The sequence below is a fragment of the Procambarus clarkii genome, chromosome 25 (genome assembly GCF_040958095.1).
Source record: "Procambarus clarkii isolate CNS0578487 chromosome 25, FALCON_Pclarkii_2.0, whole genome shotgun sequence".
In the NCBI taxonomy this organism is placed as follows: domain Eukaryota; kingdom Metazoa; phylum Arthropoda; class Malacostraca; order Decapoda; family Cambaridae; genus Procambarus; species Procambarus clarkii.
In genome coordinates this window covers 1,608,132-1,620,133 of record NC_091174.1, presented here as the reverse complement: position 1 = coordinate 1,620,133, position 12,002 = coordinate 1,608,132, and the positions used below count along the sequence as shown (strand labels likewise).

Genomic DNA, 12,002 nt, shown 5'->3' with positions numbered 1-12,002 from the left:
GCAAGGCGACACAGCATTGCCAGCATTCTTATCCTTGACCAGTGCAACAGGTGAATTAGTTAAGGAAATACTACCGGAATACCTAAGAGACTCCATTGGGATTCATGATTCCAAATTCGCGGAAGGAGCCGGTCAGTGGGACACTCTTGTCAACTCTCATCCTCGACCGACTTTTTCAAATGACTGCAAACAGTCCAAATGGGATAGCCCCATAGTGGAGAACATCGCCACATCATTGCTGGAGGCAGCTTCCAGGAAGGACAAAGCGCGTCTTCTAGCTGTGCAAGCGCCCCATGCCAGGGACTTCCTGTTGGCAGTCCCTAATTCCGCCTTGGGCACCCGCCTGGACCATCGGACCCTAAGTATTGGTGTTGCCCTGCGCCTTGCCGCCCCTATCTGCACCGGTGTATTTACGGCCATGCACGGGCAGACCAATACGGCAGCCATGGTCTCATCTGTTGTAAGACACAGGGAAAGATTGCCAGACATGAAGCAGTTAATGACAGCATCAAGAGAAGTTTGGCTCCAGCTGGGTGCCCAGCACAAAGGGAACCTCAGTTGTGCAGACCTGGCAACAGCCAAAAACGCCCAGATGGAGTCACCCTGCAGCCATGGAGGGAAGGTAAACAGGTCATGGGACTACACGTGTGCATCTACATTGGCTGATACCTATCTACCTTACAGCACAGCTGAGGGAGGCGGGGCGGCCACCTTCAGGGAGACCCAGAAAACCAACAAGTACAGGGACCTAGAACGTTGTTACAGGTTCGTGCCGATAGGCTCTGAGACTCTGGGCGCCTGGGGTAAATGTGCACTTACGTTCCTGAAGGAGCTGGGCGAGGAACTCATTAGGAAAACTAGACTAAAGAGCGACCAATTTCATGTTCCAGCGCCTGAGTGTCGCTGTTCAGAGTGGAAATGCGTGCTGTATTTTGGGTAAGCACCCGACCTCCGAAGAGCTGGACGAGGTCTTCGAACACTGATTGTTATATAAGTGTGTGTTTTCTGTAAACTGTAGCATTGCAATAAAATCAAATAAAAAAATATTAAAAAAAAAAAAATAATAGGGGTGGTAGGAGAGGAAAAGATTAAAGTATTCAGTGAGAATCCACAAGGTCTTCTCTGAACACTATTTATTTTCTTCTTCAAGGATGTGGGTCCCTATAATTATATATGTCGTACCTAGTAGCCAGAACGCACTTCTAAGCCTACTATGCAAGGCCCGATTTGCCCAATAAGCCAAGTTTTCATGAATTGTTTTTCGACTACCTAACCTAACTTTTTTGGCTACCTAACCTAACTTTTTCGGCTACCTAACCTAACTTTTTCGGCTACCTAACCTAACCTAACTTTTTCGGCTACCTAACCTAACCTAACTTTTTCGGCTACCTAACCTAACCTAACTTTTTCGGCTACCTAACCTAACCTATAAAGATAGGTTAGGTTAGGTTAGGTAGGGTTGGTTAGGTTCAGTCATATCTCTACGTTAATTTTAACTCCAATAAAAAAAATTGACCTCATACATAATGAAATGGGTAGCTTTATCATTTCATAAGAAAAAAAATAGAGAAAATAAATTAATTCAGGAAAACTTGGCTTATTAGGCAAATTGGGCCTTGCATAGCAGGCTGGGTACGACATTCTGGCTACTAGGTACAACATATATATATATATATATATATAAATATATATATATTGTGACGGTAACGCGTTGGTGTTCGGCTGTTTCAAAAGCTAGGGGTATGGCCTCGTCACATATAGAAACAAAAAAGAGAAAATCTGAAACTTCGTCTGTGGTAAGGTAATGGGAAGACACACAAAACACAAGTAAATTTAACAATGAGATTTTAATTACGTTAGAAAAGCAAAACATGAATAAAATGGACATACAAATTGGAACATAAAATCAATCAATCAAAATAATAAGAATAATCAAATGGCAAAATGAAAAGTTACGTTAAGGCAAGTGAGTAATAACAAGTGAACAATATACAATGCAAAATATGGGTGCAGGAATATTGGCTTTAAGCTGCCACCTCTCTTAGTACACGTAAGCCAGAGCTTAGTCTACCAACGAGACGTGTTAACTTGTTGAAAGCACTGGATATTCTGAGGTCTGCAGGTCGTGGCGGCCCCAGACATCAGGTAGTGTGGCGGTGGAGGAGCGGGTGCAACTGACCACCAGCCAATCAGCGATGAGCAGGCGACGGACAGGTAGTTTGGTGGTTCGAGTGGTGGAGGCGGAGCAGGTGTTCCTGGTGCTGAATACGTTTGCTCTCTGGCAAACCTTGGAGTTGTACTTGTTGGATATTTCTTCCATATTAGTTGTATAGGGATGTATAGCGACGAACTTAGGAGGGAAGAGCAGGCTCAATCTCTTGAAGGAGATTATCGTCACAACTCTCCCCCGAAGCCTGCGGTTCTGGAAGAAGTACGTCATTATGTAGTGGAGTAATAGATGGAGTCGCTTCTACTTCATAAACTCTGGAGAGAGCATCGGCTAAGATGTTGTCAGAACCCTTGATATAGCGGATCTCCAGGTTGAATTTCTGCAGTTATCAAGCCCATAGTAGAAGACGTTGAGATGAGAAGTGGGCGTGCTGCAGGAAGTGTAGGATGGTGTGGTCCGTGTTGATGGTAGACCGAGCACTTTTCAGGTGTGGAGTGAAGTGCTGGAGCTTCAGGATGATGGAGAGTAGCTCCTTGCCAATTGTTCCGTAGTTCCTTGTAGCAGTAGTCGCTGACAGGTGTATTCTCCTTGCCTCGTTGCTGCATCACGACACCACCAACGCCGGTACCACTGGTGTCGACATGGAGGATGAAGGGCTTATCTGACGAGGTGAGAGTGGAATTAGAATATGGCAAAGGAGCACTATTAGGGTCCTGAAAATGGTTGGGATTATCAATATGGATTTTTGAATTAGAAAGCGCTGACTCCTTTTCAGTGCTTTCGGGAGGAGAAGCAGGGAAGGTCTCACTGTGGATGTCGGGTTCTGTAAAGGTAGAATAGTTGATCATGACAGTGGGAGGAGTACCATTATATTGCTTCAGGAGGTTGACGTGGCACAGCTGGGTCTTCCGCCGCCTATCTGGAGTCTCGAGAACGTAGTTGTGGTTGTTTCTGCACTCCTTGATGCGGTATGGTCCTGAAACCTGTTTTGTAAAGGAGAACCTGGGATAGGGAAGTATGCTAGCACGAAGTCTCCCGGCTTAAATTTTCTTACTTTGCTGGTCTGGTCGTAATGAGTCTTCATCCTCTCCTGGGCTTTCAATAGATTATCATGGGCAAAACGGTGGACTCTCTCTAGAATGTGTTGAAGGTTTTGAAGAAACTGGGGCACATTCTGATGCTCACTGAAGGTGGCATCTCTTAGAGAGTCTTTGAAAGCCTTAAGGGGAGTACGGCTCTTACGGCCGTAGAGCATCTCATAAGGAGATACTCCTAGGGACTCATTGGGAAGACTTCTGTAAATGCACATTATTAAATCAATTTGCTTATCCCAATCCTTAGAGGTTTCACTACAAAACTTTTTCAGGAGTGCTTTGATAGTCTGATGACTACGCTCAAGAGAACCCTGTGAAGCAGGATGATAGGGGCTGGAAATACCTGTTTGATGTTGAACTCCTCCAGTGTCCTTTTGAAGAGATCACTGGTGAAGTTGGTACCACAGTCGCTCTGAATCTCCCTGGGAAATCCGTATTGAGTGAAGATCTTCAATAGATGCTTTACAACCGTAGCAGCCGTGATGTTCTTCACTGGAACTGCTATGGGAAATCTGGTGGTAGGACACAGGATGGTTAAGATATAGGCGTTACCTGAACTGGTCCGAGGTAAAGGACCAACACAGTCTAAGTCTGTGGAAAGGTTCCGCAGGCACCTGTATGGGAATCAGTGGCGCTCTAGGAATGGAGATGTTCGGTTTGCCTGCCATCTGACATGTATGACACTGTTTTACGTACTGTTGGACGCTGTTTACCATACCTGGCCAGTAGTAGTCTTGACGAATCCCATGGTAAGTCTTGTTGAATCAGTAGTGGGAGAATGCTCCGTGGGCCAGGTGTAGAATAGTGGGCCGCAGGCTGGTAATAATCACAAGTTGTTTGATGTTGGCCCAATCGTCGTCGTCCTTCAGTTTACTGGGTCTATATCTGCGGTAGAGCAAGTCGTTCTCTAGGAAGAACCCAGGAATACTGTCGGGTTGAGTCTCAGCCTGGAAAAACAATGGTGTTAAGGTAAGATCTTCCCTCTGCAACTTACGGAACTCCAACTTGGTCAGATTCGGGGGTAGTTTCTGAGGGTCTTGAGGGACAGCGGTAGCAGTAGAGTCAGCTGGCTATGGACGTGCGGCTTGTGCACGGGTGGTCACTAGAACCGGAGGAGAAACTTCATCACTCTCTTGAACCTCTGCTGGAACATACTCAAGTATAGGGTTATTTGGCACAGAGGTACACACCTGGGGTTTGTCCATGACGATCAGGTTGGTCAGTTGCAGGTCTTCTGCCAAGTCGTTGCCTAGGAGAAGTTGCACTCCAGGCATGGGAAAAGGCTCTTCCCTGACGGCGACTTGGACTTCTCCGTTCACGAAGGGACAATCCAGGTGGACTCTGGCGAGAGGATAAGGAGTGGTAGCAGTAAGGTCAGTGATGAAGACAGTTTCTCCGGTGTAGGCGATGTTGGGCACAGCCGACTTCAAGATGATCGATTGAAGAGCCGCTGTGTCCCTCAAGATCTTCAATTTGAAACGTCCCTCCAGATTTGAACTGTTGGCAGAGACAGTTCCAGTATACAGGTGGTTACTGAAAAGAGAAAGATCATTAACATTAACACCAACATTCATCACAGGCTTACCGGACTTAGGAGGAGTTGGTTTGGGTTTCTGTGTGTCAGTGGTTCCTTTGTATTGAGACTTACCACACTTGTCTATGGTATGTCCATAGAGTCTACAATACTTGCAGTACAATTGCGAGCCAGCCTGTTCGGTACTCGCTTTCTCGTAACTGTACCACGACTTCTTACTGGAGGATGGTTCGGGTGTCAGCCGGTGGATGAGGCTGTAAGTGTCAGCCGACTTAGCACACTTCAGGTAGTCGGTTTCTTCTTTATCTGCTAAGTATTGACGGACAGGAGGCGGCACACGCCTCAAGAATTCTTCAACTAGCATCAGGTTGACGAGTTCTGTAAAAGTAGAGACATGTGCTGCTTCCAGCTATTTCATAAAATATCTCCGTTTTGTGTTAGCAACCTCGAGGAAGGTAGTGGTAGTTGCCTCTAGGTGGCCACAGAATTTCCTTCGATAACTTTCTGTGGAGATGAGGTAGGCGTCCAACACTGCTTGTTTCAGAGTCTGGTAGTCATTCTCAGACGCCAAAGTACTGAGTGTGACTGCAGCTCTACCTGTAAGATGGACTCTGAGAAGTGTGGCCCACTGGTCGACAGGCCAACTGAGTTGATTAGCAAGGGTTTCAAAGGTGGTAAAAAACACATCAACTTCTGCTTCTACAAAGGATGGCATTAACTTACTTGCATGTGATATATTAAAACTGATGGGAAGATTGGCAGTAGCTTGCTGGCGTTGAGCGAGGTGGGAAGTTTCCAACGCGATTTCTTGTTGACGACACTCTAGAGCCAGAGTCGCTTGTTGCTTGTCATGTTCGCGTTGCATCTCCAACTCGCGTTGTTTTGTTTCAAGCTGTACTCTTTCACGTTCACGGAGTAAGGCAAACTCACGTTCTTGTTCTTCTCTCCTCAAGGCAGTTTCACGTTCTTTGAGGGCGATTTCACGTTTTTGTTCTTCTCTCCTCAAAGCAGTTTCACGTTCTTGTTCTTCTCTCCTCAAGGCAGCCTCACGTTCTTGTTCTTCCCTTCGTATGGCAGCTGCTTCTCTTTGCTGCTCGAGGGCTTCCCTTTGCTGCTCACGTTCAATCTTGGCCAGCTCTAGTTTGAGTTTCATCGTTGCCAAATCAGTTTTATCTGCAATATAGTAAGTTTCATGAGTTTCAGAGTCTATCTTACCATGCTCTAAATAGTGATCCAGCAACAGGTTGTGTAGTTCATTTCTGTTGGCTTGGTAGGGAACTTCTAGTTGATACTCATGTGCAAGAGTTTGTAATTCAGTCTTCTTGGCACGACTTAAAGTCCCTATTTCACCTGCTGGATTTGCACGGAAAGTTTGGAGACAAAACATGGTGAAATTAGCAAATAAATGTACAACGAATATACCGTTATATAGTGAATGTCAGAAACAGGACAACGTGGCAACTGGTACCTATCCTGTGGAATCTTTAACAATTAAAGTTAAGTACAAGATGTAAAATGATTAATTTAAATCAAAGGCGCAGGAAATCTTGTACCCGGTACTCATGTAAGAGGATAAGGGCAAGAAAATCCTACTAAACAAATGAAACAGTTAATTGCCTCAAAAGTAAAATTGGTAGTCCAAGGATGTAGGCATACCTTGCCGAGTCTCTATAGGACATAAGCAAGTTTTTCCTACTGAAATTAATATGATACTTACAGAATTAGCGAACTTTTGTGCTCTGAAAAAGTAAGCTAATTCCCTACCGTTGTATGTATCATCATCTCTGACTGACGTGTAGGGATGCGAGGTGTCAACTGGTGACGAGAACTGCTGCTGAGGTCCCAATTCAGCAACTAAAGTTCGAGCTAGAGGAACTATGGCCCTCTTTGTCCTCCTACAGTCAGATTGCAGAAGGTTAGGTGCACTTGACCCGGGGCAGACCACAGTACCAGGGTACCAATATGATGATCTGTCAAAAATGAGAAATATCCAAGGGACAAAAGATGGTAAACACGAGTAATAACACGGAGGGAGAGATGACCAATTAAGAGTATGACTGCGGCCTACAGTCACCACGTAATCCAAAGTTGTCTCACCTTCACCATATGCTACTCTCGTAATGCACAATACACTCCGCACCATATAAAATGAAATTGAATATGAAAAATAGTAAAAGCTACGTTACCAAAGTTAAATAAGCTTACCATTAATTACTACTTGGCACCAGTACCTGAGTGAAGCTCCTAGAACAGGCCCCCACTTAATATGTGACGGTAACGCGTTGGTGTTCGGCTGTTTCAAAAGCTAGGGGTATGGCCTCGTCACATATAGAAACAAAAAAAGAGAAAATCTGGAACTTCGTCTGTGGTAAGGTAATGGGAAGACACACAAAACAAGTAAATTTAACAATGAGATTTTAATTACGTTAGAAAAGCAAAACATGAATAAAATGGACATACAAATTGGAACATAAAATCAATCAATCAAAATAATAAGAATAATCAAATGGCAAAATGAAAAGTTACGTTAAGACAAGTGAGTAATAACAAGTGAACAATATACAATGCAAAATATGGGTGCAGGAATATTGGCTTTAAGCTGCCACCTCTCTTAGTACACGTAAGCCAGAGCTTAGTCTACCAACGAGACGTTAACTTGTTGAAAGCACTGGATATTCTGAGGTCTGCAGGTCGTGGCGGCCCCAGACATCAGGTAGTGTGGCGGTGGAGGAGCGGGTGCAACTGACCACCAGCCAATCAGCGATGAGCAGGCGACGGACAGGTAGTTTGGTGGTTCGAGTGGTGGAGGCGGAGCAGGTGTTCCTGGTGCTGAATACGTTTGCTCTCTGGCAAACCTTGGAGTTGTACTTGTTGGATATTTCTTCCATATTAGTTGTATAGGGATGTATAGCGACGAACTTAGGAGGGAAGAGCAGGCTCAATCTCTTGAAGGAGATTATCGTCACAAAATATATATATATATATATATATATATATATATATATATATATATATATATATATATATAATGAAAAAATTATAATATAGAATATACTAATCCAGTACCCGTATTTAGTGGGCCAACCATAAACTTAGGGCCCGCGCAGGAATATTCCTGCTAAAAATTAAAAAAAAAAAAAAAACACAGTGCCCAAGTTGTTCAATAATCCGTAATACAATCCTTAGGGTAGAATTTAAACCCAGTATTAAGTGTAGTGAAGTTTTCCACGTGGAGTGCTTCTGAGGACGAGTGATCATCAGCCCGAGTGAAATAATGTGCTTCATGAACACGCCGAGTAATATGGCCGATAACAATAAGTGAACAAATCCACAGGAGCCGTGATGGGGGTTCGAACCTAAGCGCTGGATGTTCGCAGATGTACGCTCTAGTCCACTGCGCCACGATATGGTCAAAAGAATTGCAACCAGGGGTACTACAGCACTCACATGGATCCCGAGGGGCGTCAGAGTAGAACCACTGGACGACACAACCCGAGTGCATGTGGGGGAGGGGGGGGGGATTGTGTGAAGCCCCTAGTTAGACTTCAGTGGCAGCCTCGAGACCCTTGTGGGTGCAGTAGTACCCCAGGTTGCAATTCTTTTGACCATGTGGCGCAGTTGACTGCAGGGCACCCGAGAACATCCACCCCACATGTTCGAACCCTCAACACGGCTCCTGTTGGATTTGTTCATTGATATATCACAATAATGGAATTTCTCTGTGTAATAACAGCAAATGTTATATTATCTAGAATGTTCAAAAAATATTTTATTTATATTTATAATTTGGTTGTGTTTCAGGAGGAGGAGAGGCTGGAGCTGGCGAGGCTGACCACAGCTCAGACATGTGTAAGGTAAGCCATAAGCCGCCCCCATGTTGGCTGGTCACACGACTAAAGTCACCGATGGTTACTACACATACAAGTGTCTACTTCCGGAGCTGGGAACTAGTATTACACACACGACTCGCCCACGGTGCGTGCAGCTTGTGTGTGTGTCACTCTTGTGTGTGTGGCACTCTTGTGTGTAGCACTCTTGTGTGTGGCTGTCTTGTGTGTGTGGCACTCTTGTGTGTGTGGCACTCTTGTGTGTGTGGCACTCTTGTGTGTGTGGCACTCTTGTGTGTGTGGCACTCTTGTGTGTGTGGCACTCTTGTGTGTGTGGCAGTCTTGTGTGTGTGGCACTCTTGTGTGTGTGTCACTCTTGTGTGTGTGTCACTCTTGTGTGTGTGGCACTCTTGTGTGTGTGGCAGTCTTGTGTGTGTGGCACTCTTGTGTGTGTGGCACTCGTGTGTGGCACTCTTGTGTGTGTGGCACTCTTGTGTGTGTGGCACTCTTGTGTGTGTGGCAGTTTTGTGTGGCACTCTTGTGTGTGTCACTCTTGTGTGTGTGGCACTCTTGTGTGTGTGGCACTCTTGTGTGTGTGGCACTCTTGTGTGTGTGTGGCACTCTTGTGTGTGTGGCACTCTTGTGTGTGTGGCACTCTTGTGTGTGTGGCAGTTTTGTGTGGCACTCTTGTGTGTGTGTGGCACTCTTGTGTGTGTGGCAGTTTTGTGTGGCACTCTTGTGTGTGTGTGGCACTCTTGTGTGTGTGGCACTCTTGTGTGTGTAGCAGTCTTGTGCGTGTGGCACTCTTGTGTGTGTGGCAGTCTTGTGTGTGTGGCACTCTTGTGTGTGTGGCACTCTTGTGTGTGTGGCACTCTTGTGTGTGTAGCAGTCTTTTGTGTGTGGCACTCGTGTGTGTGGCACTCGTGTGTGTGGCACTCTTGTGTGTGTGGCACTCTTGTGTGTGGCACTCTTGTGTGTGTGGCACACTTGTATGTGTGGCACTCTTGTGTGTGTGGCACTCTTGTGTGTGTGGCAGTTTTGTGTGTGTGGCACTCTTGTGTGTGTGGCACTCTTGTGTGTGTGGCACTATTGTGTGTGTGGCACTCTTGTGTGTGTGGCACTCTTGTGTGTGTGGCACTCTTGTGTGTGTGGCACCCTTGTGTGTGTGGCACTCGTGTGTGGCACTCTTGTGTGTGTGGCACTCTTGTGTGTGTGGCACTCTTGTGTGTGTGGCACTCTTGTGTAGCACTCTTGTGTGTGGCATTCTTGTGTGTGTGGCACTCTTGTGTGTGTGTCACTCTTGTGTGTGTGGCACTCTTGTGTGTGTGGCAGTCTAGTGAGGCTCTTGTGTGTGCACCTCTTGTATGTGGCACTCTTGTGTGTGTGTGTGGAACTCTTGTGTGAGGCACTCTTGTGACACGTGTGTGGCACTCTTGTGTGTGTGTGGAACTCTTGTGTGAGGCACTCTTGTGACACGTGTGTGGGACTCTTGTGTGAGGCACTCGTGTGTGGCACTCTTGTGTGGCACTCTTGTGTGTGGCACTCTTGTGTGTGGCACTCTTGTGTGTAGCACTCTAGCGTGTGGAACTCCAGTGTAGAACTCTTGACACACACTACTTATAAATTCCCATAATTCCCGAGGTTGGCATAGCGTTGTGATTCTATAATAAATGATAAACCTAACAATAATGCATAAAATATTATTAGATTTGTTAATAGTAGAGCATTATCACGCCCAGACATATTAATATATTAAGTTAGACCATTTCTTATATTTGTCTTCATTTAACCATATTTTGTGTTGTGTTTCGTCAATCTTACGAGAAAATAGAAACTATACAATTTAGATGTAGCTCTACTATATATCCAATTTTTCAGGAGCTGATATCAGTATTTAATTGGAATTGTGTATATTAAAGGAAATCACACACACACACACACACACACACACACACACACACACACACACACACACACACACACACACACACACACACACACACACACACACAGTTGATTGATAGTTAAGAGGCGGGACCAAAGAGCCAGAGCTCAATCCCCGCAAGCACAACTAGGTAAATACACACACAGTGGTCTGGTAGCTGAGTGGACAGCGCGCGGGACTCGTAATCCTATGGCCACGGTTAGCGAGATAATTGGACAGAGTTTCTTTTACCCTGATGCCCTTGTTATTTAGCAGTAAATAGGTTCCTGGCTGGTAAATAGACAGCTGTTGCGGGCTGCTTCCCGTGTGTGTGTGTACTCGCCTAATTGTTCTTGCGGGGGTTGAGCTCTGGCTCTTTGGTCCCGCCTCTCAACCATCAATCAATTAGTGTACAGGTTCCTGAGCCTACTGGGCTCTATCATATCTACACTTGAAACTGTGTATGGAGTCAGCCTCCACCACATCACTTCCTAGTGCATTCCATCCGTTAATTACTCTGACACTGAAAAAGTTCCTTCTTACGTCTCTGTGGCTCATGTGAGTACTCAGTTTCCACCTGTGTTCCCTTGTTCGCGTCCCACCAGTGTTGAATAGTTTATCCTTGTTTACCCGGTCGATTCCCTTGAGGATTTTGAAGGTAGTGATCATGTCTCCCCTTACTCTTCTGTCTTCCAGTGTCGTAAGGTACATTTCCCGCAGCCTTTCCTCGTAACTCATGCCTCTTAGTTCTGGGACTAGTCTAGTGGCATACCTTCAGACTTTTTCCTGCTTCGTCTTGTGCTTGACAAGGTACGGGCTCCATGCTGGGGCCGCATACTCCAGGATTGGTCTTACATATGTGGTGTACAAGATTCTGAATGATTCTTTACACAGGTTCCTGAAGGCTGTTCTGATGTTAGCCAGCCTCGCATATGCCGCAGACGTTATTCTCTTTATGTGGGCTTCAGGAGACAGGTTTGGTGTGATATTAACTCCTAGATCTTTCTCTTTGTCCGTTTCATTAAGTACTTCACCTCCTATTCTGTATCCTGTGTCTGGCCACCTGTTTCCACTGCCTAGTTTCATTACTTTGCATTTACTCGGGTTGAACTTCAACAGCCATTTGTTGGACCATTCACTCAGTCTGTCTAGGTCCTCTTGTAGCCTCCTACTATCGTCCTCAGTTTCAATCCTCCTCATAATTTTTGCATCATCAGCAAACATTGAGAGAAATGATTCTATACCCTCTGGGAAATCATACCCTGTGTGTGTGTGTGTGTGTGTGTGTGTGTGTGTGTGTGTGTGTGTGTGTGTGTGTGTGTGTGTGTGTGTACTCACCTATATGTACTCACCTATATGTGCTTGCAGGATCGAGCATTGACTCTTGGATCCCGCCTTTCTAGCTATCGGTTGTTTACAGCAATGACTCCTGTCCCATTTCCCTATCATACCT

At 45.5% G+C, this 12,002-nt stretch overlaps 1 long non-coding RNA gene across 2 annotated transcripts in view; it reads left to right on the top strand.

The window, feature by feature from the left end:
* Positions 1 to 12,002, top strand: part of LOC138368602 (uncharacterized) — a 342,569-nt gene that overhangs the window by 285,727 nt on the left and 44,840 nt on the right. For both annotated transcript variants that reach the window (XR_011229606.1, XR_011229605.1), the window contains one exon: positions 8,600 to 8,652. This is a non-coding gene — a long non-coding RNA (uncharacterized lncRNA). The remainder of the gene's footprint in view (positions 1 to 8,599; positions 8,653 to 12,002) is intronic.